At 49.6% G+C, this 15,906-nt stretch overlaps 1 protein-coding gene across 1 annotated transcript in view; it reads right to left on the minus strand.

Annotated features, from left to right (window-relative positions):
- LOC144156122 (uncharacterized) overlaps positions 1-15,906 on the minus strand; it is an 882,723-nt gene that overhangs the window by 559,570 nt on the left and 307,247 nt on the right. The gene's annotated exons all lie outside the window — the stretch shown is intronic.

A 15,906-nucleotide genomic window follows, 5' to 3' on the forward strand; every position in this document is an offset into this window, starting at 1 on the left:
CATGTTGTTGTAAATCCTGTTTGAAACTCCCGCGCAAATGTCACGTGGCTCGGATAAGCCGTGTAACGAGGAGGAGAGATAGAGTTGCTTTATTGAAAAAGAAAGGACCAACGAGGAGGATGCTGAAGGACCTATGTACGAGCTTTACGCAGCGCGTGGCTGGGCTTCTGTGGCGCCGTTTCGGCATACCGCCCGCCCCCTCACACTTTCGCATTGCTTTCTCCTCCATTTTCCTTCTGTCTTCGGTGTTTCCTCCGTACGCCCGGTTACGAGGCCAACAAAGCCCCCAAACCACTGTAGCGGATGCTTAAGTGCTGCGCACTAAAAGGTGGCCAATTTGTCTTTAATCAAATGCAAACGCCTCATTTTAACAGACTGTGTTGAATGATATTGTTTACATCCGAAGTTGTCCTGATTAGAGCACAGAGATAGGCCACCCTGCCCAAACATCTTCAACGAACTTGGGCACCTAGGCTTTTTAATGGCTCGCGATGAGGTTTAACACCTGTCAATACTTTTTTAATGCATTAGCATTTATAGAGCAGATCTCAAAAAGGTTACCCCGTTGCCGTAATTTTGTGGGTACACACGTAAGGTTTACATGCACGGACACACCGAAATACATTGGGCGGACTATGAGTAGACGATGTCATTCCTTGAAAGCAACTCTCCTCTTAGACTACCGGTGGTGGTTGTGCGATACGAGATGGGGTCCATATCTCGTGACAGGCCGCTTTTTACAGGTTCCATAACATTTTTGATAAAAATAAGCTAAGTATTTCTGCAGTCGCAGAGGCCACAGAATGAGAGCGATCTGATGCTGATACGGTAGTTGATCGGTAGCTTGTCTAAAATGGCGATAGGAACTCGATGCCAAAGTCTTAGGAGGGCACTTCTTGTCAGCGCAGTATAAAGGACTCTTATCAAAACTATAGCATGGTACTGGTCCCAACTGTCAGCTACTGCCCGTGTGTCTACTGCGGCCGGTAGGAGCGCTGCTGTCGCTTGTCTGCGCCGTGTCGCAGGCCACGAAAGACTAATTAAAGTAGCATTTAACACTTCCTCGCTGGTGTATCCTTCGCCGCTTGCTTAGAGACTCACGTCTTACCCTTATGAAAGTATACGATGCGATATAAATGCCAACGCATCTTAAATTCGTCGCACAGATACCCATCGCAATTAGATTTTTTTTGTTTTTATTTACTGCGGAAGGAGCGTGACACATGCACGATTCTCCCAGTGGCCCTCTTAACATGTAAAAGACAGGGTACTTAGCAGGCAAAAAATCAGTTGAAATGTTTTTTATGCCCCAAAGACCCAATGAAGTGTTGGTTTTCGTGGTCTCTGAAACTCGAACCCCTAATTTATTTCACCCCCCTGTAAAAAAATGGGTAGCAGGCTAGTTTCTCGCTATGATTTAATGCTTTCGCCTGTGACAGGAAAACAAAAGTGAATATGCGGCATGTATGAAGTTTCACCTGCGTTTCGAATTTTTTCTGCTTGGCACCTCAGAACTTTCAACTTCAAGGATAAAACAATCTGTATCGGGAATTAAATAACGGTTGATCGTGAATAGCAGTATTGTGACCCAAATTTCAACTTCCCGTTGCCTCAGCACCCGATGGCAATTGGGCTTTCGCTCTCACACCGATTACCTCATGTTTGCAAGCGTGGATAGAAAATATACCCTGTACCTTATCCTCTACCCAAGCAGTGTTTGGGAAGCAAATCAAGTAATTAGACCCTATACCAAATCCTTATTAATACCCAGGTCGGCATTGATATATCTCCGTATGGCCGGTAAATACTCGCGCAGGCGAGCTGTGCGCCTTTTTCAGCAGAGCGACTGCAATCTGGAAGAGCAAAGAGGAGAGGTGCGACTGTAAATACTGGTAGTCGAGCGTCGACTCTCACTTTTCGCGCAGTTGGCACCCCCCCTCCTTTTTCGCACTCTTTTATGTCAAGCGGTGTGCTGCTCAAAGCACCTATGAGCAGCGCAAACAGCCTGGGCAAACACGATACGACTCCGGGCGAGGCTTCGTCGCTCCGAACGGCAGCTCTCGAGGATTGAGCGGCAAATACAAAATACGAAAAGGGCACATTTCTGTGAGGCCTTTGACGATGAAGAAAGAATTTGAAGTGCCGAAGGTAAAATGACGCGCTCTCGACTTGTTAATTCGCGGGCTTGTATTTGTGAGGGTTTTTCGCTTTGTGCTTTGACTACGGGAGACAGGATCCCGTTTCCAAAACAGAATATGTGTCCCTGTCCAAGGGTTCGCGAAGAGTCAATTAAAAGCCAGGGCGACGCGCCTGGACAAAGATAAAACAAAAAATGTCGTGTGTTGAAACAAAGCCGTTTTTTTGAGTCTCCCACGCCTGTCGACCTTGTCTGATACATTTGTTCTTCCCTATTTTTATGCTTTGCTCTTAGCTAGGTTCTTCTCGACCACACCTGTTCTTCTCAGCGTTTTCCTAAAGGTGCGCGAAGCAGCGTTTCATAAGACGTTCTTAGCAGAAGTGCAGCAAGCTAGGAAACGTCCGACTAAGGGGTACCTCTTAATGAGAACCGATATAGTCTGTCCCGGCAACTTTGAAGCAAACAAAGGAAGGCGGCATATACAAAAAAAAAAGAAAGAAACTAATCTTCTCACTGTGGGATTGCGAATTGAGAAAAATAAAAAATAAAACGATGAAGTGGTTAATACAAGGCAGGGCAAGCGGAGAGGCATTGGTTTCTGCTGTGTGCGCCTCACAACTGTTATTTTGTCTGCCACGTATAACCGACGTCTACAAATTTGGCCAAATGAGCATGCCTACTGCACACAGGCGCTAAAAAATTTCTTGAATGTTTTCAGTAACTAAACGCAAAATGAAATTCGTGGTGTCCGAAACGGTATAAACTTTTAAATAAAGCTCTTTGCGGCGGGTGCTACTCTGAAGATTCTTCGGCAGCCACACCACTATTGCTACTATTGCTCGTACGGATGTTCCCGATAGTTATCTTGGTTTAAGAAGTGGCAAAATTACATTATGAGCATTAATATTGCCTCCATGTGCCCGCAGCTCTGTAGAACAGTAGTGCATACTGTGAGCAGTATTTTTTTCGTGATCATGAACATAATTAGGTAACCACAGAAAATTTTAATGAAATAACTGTAAAAAGGCCACAGCACAGAATAAGTAATTTGGTTAGATATTTTATAAGACTGTCGAGCCTGCAGTACAAAAAAGAGGTGAAAGAAAACTTGTCAATATCAACAATAGCGGTCGTTTTGTGACGGTGCATAATAAGAGCATCACGTAAACACCTTTTATGAGAAAAAGCAGTGCGTCCTTTTTAACTTATTAAAATAGAGAGATGTTTACAGATATCATGCGCTAATGCGTGTCGAAGCGATCGACTATACCTTATGTGCTATGTACTGGGCATGTTAGCTACTAGCGCTGTGCTTAAACATGACTTATGGAAACGTAAACTATGAAACGTAAACTATGAAACGTAAACTATGAAACTCGAAAATTTTGGGCGCATCTCATAGCCAGCGGACTGGCACTGATTCAACGAATGAAACCGAGAATTCCGTTACGGCCACGCGTCGGTATGATTGCGCTGCGTTTGAGAAAAACAGTTTCTGCTCTGTTTTTACGGCAGCCCAAGACTCGCATCGATGGCGTAGTAATACGGCCGAGGCACCAAACACTTGCGATCAGGCACTACTATTGCCGCTTTAGCCGCGTTTTCCTACATGTTTTCACTCTTTTTCTCTCGCCTTTGCAACGGCGGATACTTTACGGCCACTAAACCATTCTCCTACTACAAGTGGGCGTTTATTTCTCTCGTTTTTGTTCCCCTGACCACACGATTCCCGCAGGCAGTGCACGCTTAACAGGAACTGATGCGAACCGTGTTTACACGATGAGGGCAGGGCGTACGTCTAGTTCTAATTATTTATCTTAGAGAAAAAGATTGACCTCCAACACATAATTCGTAATGTTCACTCACGCTTTTTCCGGTGGACGACAAAAAAAAACTTTAAAAAAATGTTCTGAAATGTACTTTTTTTTTTTTTTTGCCAGGGGCTGCTCATTGTACTTTTTTTTTTTTTTTGCCAGGGGCTGCTCATTGATTTTAAACTTTTCAAGAAGTAGCCAGCATTAGTATTTAAATGCCAACCAGTCTCTGTTCCTGCGTAATCACACCCCTTCATTTCCCCTACCGCAAGCCAAGCAGGGCCGCCAGGTTTGTCACACGCATTCGATTAACTGCGATAACGGTATGGTCGACATGTTGGGAGAACGCGGTCTTCCCACACAGCAGTTTGCGTCATTGCGTCCACTCCACCTGAAAGTGGCAGACCGTGAAGGGCCAGACTTCTTCGTCCGAGCTGTGGCCGCGGACAACCAAATGGCAGCGAGGCCTTAGCGGGAATGCTCTATTGTTCCCGCGGCGAAGTTGGCCCTGAGCAGACACACTCCCTCCCCCCCCCCCCTCCGAAACAGGCACAACTAGAAGGGGCCCTGCTTCCGCATTCCAGTAAGCGGCGCTGCCGTCCGGCGGCTGCCAGCCACCGGCCCAAAAGAAGTGCCGGCCGGCTCATCAAAGCATCCTCAGAGCCAGACCGCGGATGGGCATGTCTGAAGAGGAGGGGGCGCGGATAGCGGCAGCCGGGCGCATCTTCTCAGCCTTTGGTCGTCTCGGCATCACGTCTGCGCGCGCTAGTGGCGCATATTGATGGTCCAGCGTTGTGTTACGCGGCGGGCCCATATCTCCTCATAGCCCCGCGCTCTCTCTGTACTTCGTTGCGGCCAGCGAACCATTAGCCATGGCCGGTCACCGACACACTTTCCAACTTATACGCTACGCGTTCGTTTGGTCGGCCATGCCGGTTTCCGAGGCTTACTTGCAGTAAACAAACTTTTGTTTTCAAGTGCACGCTACGTATCCTGTCTTGCAAGACTAGAATCGTTACGCTAATTTTTTTTGAACCGGTTTTGAGCGGGATTTGCCAGAGAAGGCAATTTATTCGTCTTCTTAAACAGTAGAAACAGGGCACATCAGAACATTTGTGCAGGTGAAGATTAGGCGATGCTGTAGTCGCATTTTACTTAGCAGAAGGAAAATAAGGCACACATGCAGCGCATATGGGAGCTGCACTTACTGGTGTGTCACAGACACGCGCCACAACCTACGTTTGCCTCACCTTCAAATTAGTTCAAGCAGCTTCCACAATTTATCGCTAGGACATTCACAGCTTTCGAATTTCAATTTTACTTCATATTCAACCCGTTAGCGAATCACTTCTTCCGTTCAAAAATTAGAGCAGCAGCCTTCTGTTGAACAAAATCTTGCAGAGAGTGGTAATCCGGCAATAGGGCGGGGGCCAATCCCACGGGATGGACATGTGCCGGTGGAGGATGATGTGGCGCGAGATGAGCGAGGTTAGAACATGGCGGACTTGCCGGGACTAGGTGTGCGCAGCCGGGTCGGCTGAGGAGTGGACCTCAACGGAACAGGACTCCCAGTAACGGTGTGCTTTAGGGGGCGCAGTGTCTTCCTGGGGAACCGCGGCCGGGTGCAAAAACTCCGGTACCACATTTGGCGCCCTGAACGTGGGGCCGGCCGTGGTTCCTGTGAAGGGCATTGTGATCTTCTTCCTTGTTCTGGTGTTCCGCGGTGGGCGTTTTGCGGGGCTAATTACATTGGCGTTTTTTCGTGACCACCGGGATTTTTGGTAGTCCTTATCGTATTTTGAGGCGCATTTTTAGTGGCTTGTGTTGTTTATCACCATTTTTTTCTTCGTGTGTTCGCTTCGCGGCGCGAGAACCTCACGAACCGGCTGGCAGGTCTCGGGCTAGAACGCGGTGAGTCAGAGCACGGGCCACCGTTCCAGCCGAACATTGAGGTACCATGTTTCACGGGATACGATGACCGCAAGACAGTGGCGGACTTCCTGGGCGACCTCACCGTATACAAGGCGGTGTCGGGTGCCTCGGACGAGTTCGTCCTGGCCCGCGTCCTACCGGTTGCTCTGGGGGGATCCGCCGGTCGCTGGTGGCGCCTGCAGGCTCCGTTCGCGTCCTGGGCTGACTTCGTGGCGCGTTTCCGCGAGGAGTTCCTGCCTCCCGACTACGACTACCGCATCCGCCGTGAGTTGGAAGCACATACGCAGCACCCGCGCGAGGGCTTGCTCGAATACATTGGAGCTATCCAGGAGCTCTTCAAAAGAGCTATCCCGGGTGCGTCTGATGGAAAAATGGTGAGGCACGTCTTACGACGATGCCAGCCGCGCTTCCGACCTTACTTACGTGGTCGTGAGTACTCGAGCCTGGAGGAGATGGCACGATCAGGCCGGTCAATCGAGGAAGCTCATATCGGAGCTGAATTATGTACCCCCTCCGCCAGTAGGGGAAGCAATCGAACCAGCTTGTGCATGGAGAGACACCCTTGAGACTTCGCCAGAGCAAGTCCACAGCCGCGTACTGCAGCGGCGGGCTTGAATTCCCCCCGTGCACTAGATCCTTCTGCCCTTGGCGACAGGCAGTTGGAGCACGGAAGAACACTAGATGGTGCAGCCCATGGCGGGAACTCCCCGCAGCGGTTTGAGCCAGGGTTCCTGCACTGGGAAAACAGGCCCTCTTTACTGGCAGGCTTACCACTCCCCGACCCGAGTCTCTCCCTTTGGAGTCGGCAACGGAATCCCCTGAACTCCAGAGGTCCTTCTCGTCCAGTTGCCGAGACGGGAGGGTCGCGAGGCTACGTACCTGACGGAAATAAAGCTGGCGGCTGTTACCAATGTGGACAGCCAGGACACGTCCGTCGTGAGTGTCCCCGTGTGATGGCTGGCCGCCGAAATACAAATAGCCATCGAGATGAGGGAATGCAGCCCGGGGCAATGATGGTGACTCACCCGTCGCCGAGGGCCGCAAAATTGGCTGGAGGCGAGGACTGGTGTTTTTTACCCACTGCTTGCCGTGTTGAAGCGCGCGGACAGCCCATATGACCGCATGTTTCTGTTCACGTGCTTGGAACGGATGTTGACGCATTGGTTGACACTGGCGGCAGTTTGTCACTAATTGGAGATGCAGTCTTTGAACTCTGCCGAGTACGTGGTGTCAAGTTGCGCAAATGCAGCACCCGGTTGCAAGTGGCCAATGGTGCTGTGGTTGAAGCGCGTGGGGCTGTGCGCTTGCACATTTCTTACGCCAGCAGAAGGTGTCGGCCGCGCTTTACGTACTGCCCTGGCTTGGCGGTGCCCATGATTTTGGGCCGGGATTTCATTGTTCGCGAGGGCCTACTGCTTGACTTGGCGGGAGGTGGTTTACAGATTGGGCAATGACGCAAAGTTGATACCTTTTGGGGCGTCGACGCATATCTCTACTCTGCCAAGGTCAGCCGCAGTTGCAACGAAATCGCTGTTCCCTGAGCGAATCAGACAGTTGCTCGAGGAGTGTCCTTGCAGTGACTATGAGAGGGAGCAGCTCGCCTATGTGCTGGAGCCGTTTGCTGAAATGTTCACGGAGGCCCCTGGGCGGACAACCGTCCTTCAACACCGCATTGACACGGGGGACGCCCCTCCTTGGAGCTGCAATCCATGGCCGCTCAGCATCCAGAAGAAGGCGAAACTGGACGTCGCCCTCGAGGAGATGCTGAACACGGGGGTTGTGCGGCCGTCGCAGAGTGCCCATGAATCTCCGGTAGTGTTGGCGCCAAAAAAAGACGGCAGTGTGCGTCTCTGCGTGGACTACCGTCGTCTCAACGACGTAACTGTGAGAGACGCTTATCCTTTTCCTGCCGCAGAATCCATCATTTCTTCGCTTGGTGGTGCACGCGTGTTTACCACTCTAGATTGCTCACGCGGCTTTTTGCAAATTGAAATGCACCCGGATGATATTCCTAAAACAGCCTTCACGTGCTACAGGGGTCTTTTCGAGTTCGTGCGCATACCGTTTGGGCTGAAGAACTCCCCGAGCTCGTTTCAAAAATTAATGGACATCGTCCTTAAAGATGTACCTTTATAAGTACGCGATGGCCTATATGGATGACGTCGTCGTCTTTTCGCGTACCTTTGAGGAGCATCTCGTGCATCTTAGAGATGTGCTTGACCGGATGAAACGCGCCGGTCTCACCATCAATCCCAAAAAGGTTCAACTCGCGACAAGCAAGCTTGGCTTGCTCGGCTTTGTTGTTGACAACGGAGAGCTTCGTCCTAATGATGCCAAACTGAAGGCAATTACAGAGTATCCGTGCCCGCGTGACGTTAAGAGCTTGCAGCGCTTCTTGGGCATGATAGCCTTTTACCGTAGCTTCATCCCTCATTGCGCAGAGCTGTCACGTCCGCTGAACCAGCTTCTACGGAAAGGCGTGAAATGGCAATGGGAGGAGGCTGAACAGCATGCTTTTGAAGCACTGTCTCGCGCAATCGCGGAAACAGCGGCGTTAAGGATACCGGACCTTAACAAACAATTTGTCTTGCAGACCGATGCTAGAGACTATGGACTGGGCGCAGTGCTGATGCAGGAGTTTGAAGGCGTTCTCCGTCCGGTCGCATTTGCTAGCCATACGCTCACTCCGGCTGAGCGCAATTACACGGTCACAGAACGTGAGTGTCTAGCAATCGTGTTTGCACTGAAGAAATTTGACATGTACCTAGACGGCGCCTCGTTCACGATTCAGACAGACCACATGGCAATAACGTGGCTGCAGCGTTTGCAGAACCCTGCTGGTCGTCTGGCGCGCTGGGTGCTTGCGCTTCAGCGCTACGATTTTACCATCCAGCACAGGAAGGGTTCGCAGAACCAAGTCACTGACGCGCTATCACGCGCACCCCTGCCGTCATCTTCGGACACGGAGATGCCGGCGCTGGTGGCTGCAGTGGATGCTGACGCACGCTGGGGTACGCTGGTGAGCAGGGCAGATCTTCTCGCGGCGCAACGTGCCGACGGACTCTGTCGTAAGATCATTGAGCACGTCGGGGCACAGGGCGCTGCTTCCACCAGCAACAGCGGTGAGTTTGATACATATGTGTTGGCGGAAGACGGTCTCCTGCTGCGATATATTCCGCAGGAAGACGAAGAAGCTAATTCACCATTACGCGCTGTTGTACCTCGTAAGCTTCGGAGGGCTTTCATCCGTTACTTTCACGATTCAGCACTGGCTGGACACAGCTCTGGCAGCAAAACTTATGAGAAGTTATGTCGGACTGTCACGTGGCCGGGAATGAGGCAGGATGTGCTGCGGTATGCGAGGCGCTGTAACGTGTGTCAGACAGCGAAACCGCGAGTTGATTGCCCGCCCGGATTGATGCAGTCTGTTGAGAGTAAAAACCCCTGGCAAATCGTTGCTTGCGATATCATGGGTCCTTACCCCCGCAGCCCGCGTGGTAATTGTTATTTGTTTGTGGTGACGGACCATTTCACAAAGTGGGTAGAGCTGTTACCGCTACGTACCGTCAATACACCGAACGTATGGAGGTGCCTAATGGAAGTGTTTTCGCGCTTTGGGTTCCCCGCACAGCTCATGATGGATAATGCTACGTATTTCACGAGCAAGTTGTTTCAGGACAACTGCCGAGCTGTATGACCACACATCACCCTCAGGCAGGCATAACTAAACGTGTGAATCGCAATCTCAAGGCGATGCTAATTGCTCATACGGAGCAACACAGGGATTGGGATGCTAAGTTGCCTGAGATTGCATTTGCCACTCGCACCACGGTGAATCGTTCAACCGGGTTCACGCCGTCTTATTTAAATTACGACACTTCCAGAAGCGGACGCGGGTTCTGGTCTGTCGCCCCATGCTGTGGCCGTCCGCCAGCGCCTGCGTGACGTGATACAGGCTGCCCGGGTGCGGCTTGATGTTGCTCATTTCCAGCAGGCGGAGCAGTACAACCGGGGCCGTCGAGATGTTTAGTTTGCGGTTGGCGACATGGTTCTCCGGCGCACTCATCCGCTGAGCGATGCTTCACGCAAGTTTGCCGCGTCGCTAGCTCCTAAATGGGAGGGCCCTTTTACCGTAAGCGAGAAGCTGTCTTCCATAACGTATCTTTTACGCCAGAGCAGTTCCGGTGAACATGCAGGCCCGGTTAATATAGCACACCTTAAACAGTACCGCGTGGACTGATCTGCTTTTGGCCGCAACGCCTCTTGTTTCTCAATGGCGTCTGTGCATTGGTAATATTAACTTTCTATGGCATGTTTCTACAGCTCCCTTTTTAGGTTTTTTGTTTGTTTTGGTTTGCCTTTTCTTAGCCCTGAATTTGATGTTTGATCATGTCCCACGTGGTGTGCTTCTTTATTTTTTATTTTTCCCCCAGCTAGAATTGTGTTTGTTTCCGGGCGTTATTTTTGCTTCTTTCGCGTCCAGCATCCATTTGTCATTCGCTCCGGCTGCGCCCGCATTCCCCATCGCACCGTTTGGAGGACTTTCAACACTGCTACATCAACATGCGCGTTGTGCGTGACGCGGTGGCATCCTGAGCTCCTGACTCCCAGGCCTTGGGGCCACCTTCCTGGCTCCACGGTGCTTGCTCCTGGCCGTCCCTGCTCTCTCCTCCCCCTGTGCTGCCTTGGCCTGCGTGTTGTGGGCCTTGAACCGGACTTTTCGGTGGCTCTCTCGGCTACCCTCCGGCGCTGCGTGCCTCTGGCTGGGAAGCCCTATCTCATCTCTCTGGGGCTGTTGAACAGACGGTCATCGGTTGGTGGGATTCCTCCAGTGGCGCCAGCGATCCAGCGGCTCCATGGCTGTACCTGGGCTAATCAGATCCTGTGGCTGCTGTCCCGGAGGATGAATCGAGTTTCCAGCTTGTTGTTGACAGCTGTTTCGTGGAATGTGACGTCATTTTGGGGCTCCGATGCCGATGCCTTCGAGTTACTCTTTGTCCATTCTCGGTTGGCTCGAGGACTGTGCGTCAGCCTTTTCTTCGGAGGGGGGGAGAGTGTGGTAATCCGGTAATAGTGGTGGGGGACAATCCCACGGGATGGACATGTGCCGGTGGAGGATGAAGATTTGGCGCGAGATGAGCGAGGTTAGAACATGGCGACTCGGCGGGAATAGGTGTGCGCAGCCGTATCGGCTGAGGAGTGGACCTCAACGGAACAGGACTCCCAGTAAAGGTGTGCTTTAGGGGGCGCAGTGTCTTCCTGGGGAACCGCCGCCGGGTGCAAGAGCACCGGTGCCACAATATATATATATATATATATATATATATATATATATATATATATATATATATATATATATATATATATATATATATATATATATATATATATATATATATATAAGGGTTGGCAGTCAAGAAAACCTCTGAAAGCAAAGGGGAGGATGTGGTAGGTCATTGAAACAGATAAAGAATTTGGAAAGAAAGAAAGAAAGTGGAGAAAAAATGCCCGCCAGGTGGGACCTGATCCCACGACCTCCAGACCTCCTGGAGGTCGTGGGTTCGGATCCCACCTGGCAGGCATTTGTTCTCCGCTTTCTTTCTTTCCAAATTCTTTATCTGTTTCAATGACCTGCCAAATCCTCTCCTTTGCTTTCCGAGGTTTTCTTGACTGCCAACCCTTATTTCTGTGTTATTTTCAACGAGCCCCTCATTTCCTATTCTGATTCGCTATATATATATATATATATATATATATATATATATATATATATATATATATATATATATATATATATATATATATATATATATATATATATATATATATATGTATATATATATAGTCTGGAAACATAAAAACTCAGAGAGCCCGAGAACATATAGTCCGTTTTGCCAGTGCTCTTCCGCTACTTGAAGGAGCGTTGTAACACCGAATTAGCTAATGGTAATTTTTTATGATACAGGGACAAAGAATTCAAAGTCGAGAAAAAATTCGCCGGGATCGGAAGCGGGAATCGAACCCACGGATTTTTCTCAACTTAGATTTATTTATCCCTACATCACAAAAAATTACAATTTTTAATTGTCTCGTTGAATTAATACTACTATTAATTCATCGCACCCCTCGTTTCCCGTTATGATTCACTGCATGCATAGCAAGGGTGTCGGTTCTGGCAGTCTTGGTGCCAAGATAGCTTAATTAAGAGGGTTCAACACGGGTCTACTGCTCTCGACATCACAACCCGGGGGTTAAAAAAGGTCTCCTTCACCCCGAGTACTCGGAGTGGCGCTGGCTACCTCCACAAAAGCACAGGGAATGATTACCTGAACATAAATACCAGACACAGTGGAGGGGAGCCTAGCCGCACTGGTCGCGTGGTGGTCTTCACACCCGACGCGTATTCCGGAGGTCGTGGGTTCGGATCCCACCCGGCGGGCATGTCTTCCTCCACTTTCTTTCTTTATTTCAAAAATCCGTATCGGTTTCAAGGATGATAAAATGACCTACCACGTTCTCCCCTTTGCTTTTGCTTTCCTTGGCTTTCTTGACTGCCTACCCTTATTCTCTCTCTCTCTCTCTCTCTCTCTCTCTCTCTCTCTCTCTCTATATATATATATATATATATATATATATATATATATATATTGTTACGGGGCGGCAGGACACAAATGAGGCGAACGATGCGATGGGGTGAAGCGATCTATTCACATTATGTACATTGCGGCCATGACAGATTGCGCAAGGTGCGCGCCAGGCACTTCGTCGTCGTCGCCGTTGTCATCGTTCTGGTTTCAATGCACTGTGGTGCATTGTTCACCTGAGCTCCGTAACAATATATATATATATATATATATATATATATATATATATATATATATATATATATATATATATATATATATATATATATATATATATATATATATATATATATATATATATATATATATATATATATATATATATAGCGAATCAGAATAGGAAATGCGGGGCTCGTTGAAAATAAGACAGAAATAAGGGTTGGCAGTCAAGAAAACCTGGGAAAGCAAAGGGGAGGATGTGGTAGGTCATTGAAACAGATAAAGAATTCGGAAAGAAAGAAAGTGGAGAAAAAATGCCCGCCAGGTGGGATCCGAGCCCACGACCTCCAGAATACCGGTCTGGTGCGATAACCACTACGCTACTGGCGGGGCGATTTTCCCCTCCACTTTCTGGGGTATTTATGTTAGGTATTTTTGTTTCCTGCGCTTGGCGGTAGTAGCCAGCGCCACTCGGACTACTCAGGGTGAAGGGGACCTTCTTTTTAACCCCCGGGTCGTGGCTCGAGTGTCTACGACATGTCGAGAGTGGTCGACCAGCTTTGAACCCTCTTAAGCTCCCTATGGCACCAAGACTGCCAGAACAGAGGCCCTCGCTATGCATGTAGCGAACCAGAATAGGAAATGAGGGGCTCGTTGAAAATAAGACAGAAATAAGGGTTGACAGTCAAGAAAACCTGGGAATGTAAAGGGGAGGATGTGGTAGGTCGTTAAAACAGATAAAGAATTTGGAAAGAAAGAAAGTAGAGCCAAACGCAGCCGCGACCAAAACAAAGCTACACCATCAGCAAATGAAATGGAGAAAAGGAAAGCCTGGGATGCGCAATTCTCAAACATTTTTATTTCAAACCGTACCATATGGGGATAAATATGTCCACCTAATAGAGATTTTCCCCGAAGCAATCTGAAATCAAGAAAACTATTCCGCGCTGATGCCTCGGCGCTGCAATTAAACGGAATGCCAGGACCAGAATTCTCGGCATTCTTCAGTTTTCTGGGCCCACAGACCGAGGATGCCAATCCTAGAAGACCCCGTCTACTGGCTGTGGTTCGTGACCTAGTCATAGGAATCTGTCCGCGTGTACTTTTTTTCCCCTTCCTGCCGGGTGAGCAGCCACTTCTGCGGGTGTCACTTCCAGGCGCGCCTTTCCAAGAAAACCGGCAATTTTGCAGCAAATACCTGTGCAGTTGCCGGCACGTGGCGTACTGTAAAACGCAGACGCCTTTTATGCCTCGATTCTTTCGGTTCCTGCAAATATACTTTCAACCTCAACAGTAGCTGCCAAGGGGCTCATAAGTGCGGGAAGGAAATAAATAATACATGACGGCGGAAAGGGCGTCTTTCTCTCCAAAACATCCAAGATAACCTTTACCTTGATTTTTTCTTTGCCGTTTCATTCTGCGAAAGGCAGTTTGCATGGCAAATGTTCCTCGTTCTGGTGATCCACCCGCTTTTGCTGAGCCTGTCGCCACCATTCACTTGGATAATCTTCTTGGGTTCTCCAGCGTTGCATTGACGGTCGAGGCCACCCGTTTCAATGGTACGCTGAACGCTTTTAACGCTTTTACTAGCCCCCCGCAAAGAGGCTGACGCTGGGCGTTTGCCTTTCGTGGCTTCACCAAACTGTCGGTCAATGCAGATGGTGACTCGATGTCATGCCGTCGCAGCAACATGAGTACCACTCTTGGTTCGCAGGGACTGACAGCGCGGTGATTTAATGTGCGTTCAGAATCAAGAGACCAACTATCTGTATGTCCTCTCGTCAAAGTAGGAATATTTTGCCGGTAACTGTAGACGATAATTTGGTATTAGCATCAACTAGTTATAGCTTTGATGCTTTTTGTACTGGTACTTAATCATAAAATGTTGAGAAAAAAAAATTAACTACTAAGGTCACAATGCTCTGATGCATTGGACCTCCGGCGCGAGTGCACAGGCCGTTATCAGTCTACTCAGGCGCGGACCGAAAGCACCTAATCGCCCTGTTGCCACATCGAAATAACGTGAGTGGCGGTGAGAGCCGAAATTAAGTACCATCGCAACGGACGCACTGAAGACCACGCGTTCGCGCGACGGTGGATCGATAGCAAGGGCATCAGCGAGCGATATGGCAACACCACAGCGGCAACAACGCGCGAGGCCGGCCACCTTGTCACAACGTTCAGTGGCTGGGACGGCCGCTAGACACGGCAGCGCGCAGATCCATAATGCGCGCACGGGGGAGAGCAACCTGTTTACGGTCGACTATACTATAGCTGCGCCGTACTCGGGGACGCGGCTGCCGAAATGACTCTGTCGCGCGCTGAAGTCGTCAAAGCGCGGGTAATGCTGGTCGTTTAGAAAGAAGCACATTTCGCGCGGGAATTGGAACGCGCAGTGTTGAGTGATGCCTTCTAAGATGACGCCTGTATATAGGGCACACGCAAAGGTAGTTTCATCTAGGTGGCTGCTTAAAGGTTTCTTGATGGCAAGTGCTTTTCCAGGGGGGATTTTTCGCGGCATCAACGAGTGCCCGTGGCCACGTTGGTCCCTCATCGCTATCACGGCGCTATCGCCACACAGTACATGTATAAATCGCAAGATGAGTTGTACTATGTAGGCTACCCTCCCATGGATATTTCCTTCCTGAGGCCCAAAACTCGCAGCGCCCAAAGGGAAAACATTTTTGGTTTCATGTGGGAATTCAACCCTGGTTGTAAGATTAGTAGCCGAGGGCGTTACGGCGACGCTACGTGACCAACATTTTTTTTTTCCCTTTTTACTGCGAAGCAGTATACGTCTAACCTCCCGAGTTTTCATTCCGGTGAAGCCGCTTTACTCGGCGCCGCTTCGGGGCTCCTCCTCGCCACCGCCGAGCCCTCTTTCACAACTGTTATTTGCGGGTGTCTTTCATACTTAAACCCGCCGCGGTGGCTCGTGGCGTCCTGCTGCTGCTCACGAGGGCGCGGGTTCGATTCCCGGCCGGTGTGGCCGCTTTTCTGATGGAGGAGAAAACAAAAACTCCCGTGTGTTCGAAATTTTGGCGCATGTTAAAGATTCCCACGTGGTCAAAATTAATCCGGAACCCTCCACTACGGTGCGCCTCATCGCCTGTGAAGTGTCCGCGCGTTAAACCCGACAACCAATCAATCTTTCATGGCAAAGCACGTGCACATAAGCAGTTGCCGGTTTATGCATGCACGCGAGGGAGAGGAAGGGGGG

The sequence above is a fragment of the Haemaphysalis longicornis genome, unplaced genomic scaffold, assembly GCF_048455015.1.
Source record: "Haemaphysalis longicornis isolate Haplotype H1 unplaced genomic scaffold, Haemaphysalis longicornis Haplotype H1 scaffold_1, whole genome shotgun sequence".
Taxonomy (NCBI): Eukaryota; Metazoa; Arthropoda; class Arachnida; order Ixodida; family Ixodidae; genus Haemaphysalis; species Haemaphysalis longicornis.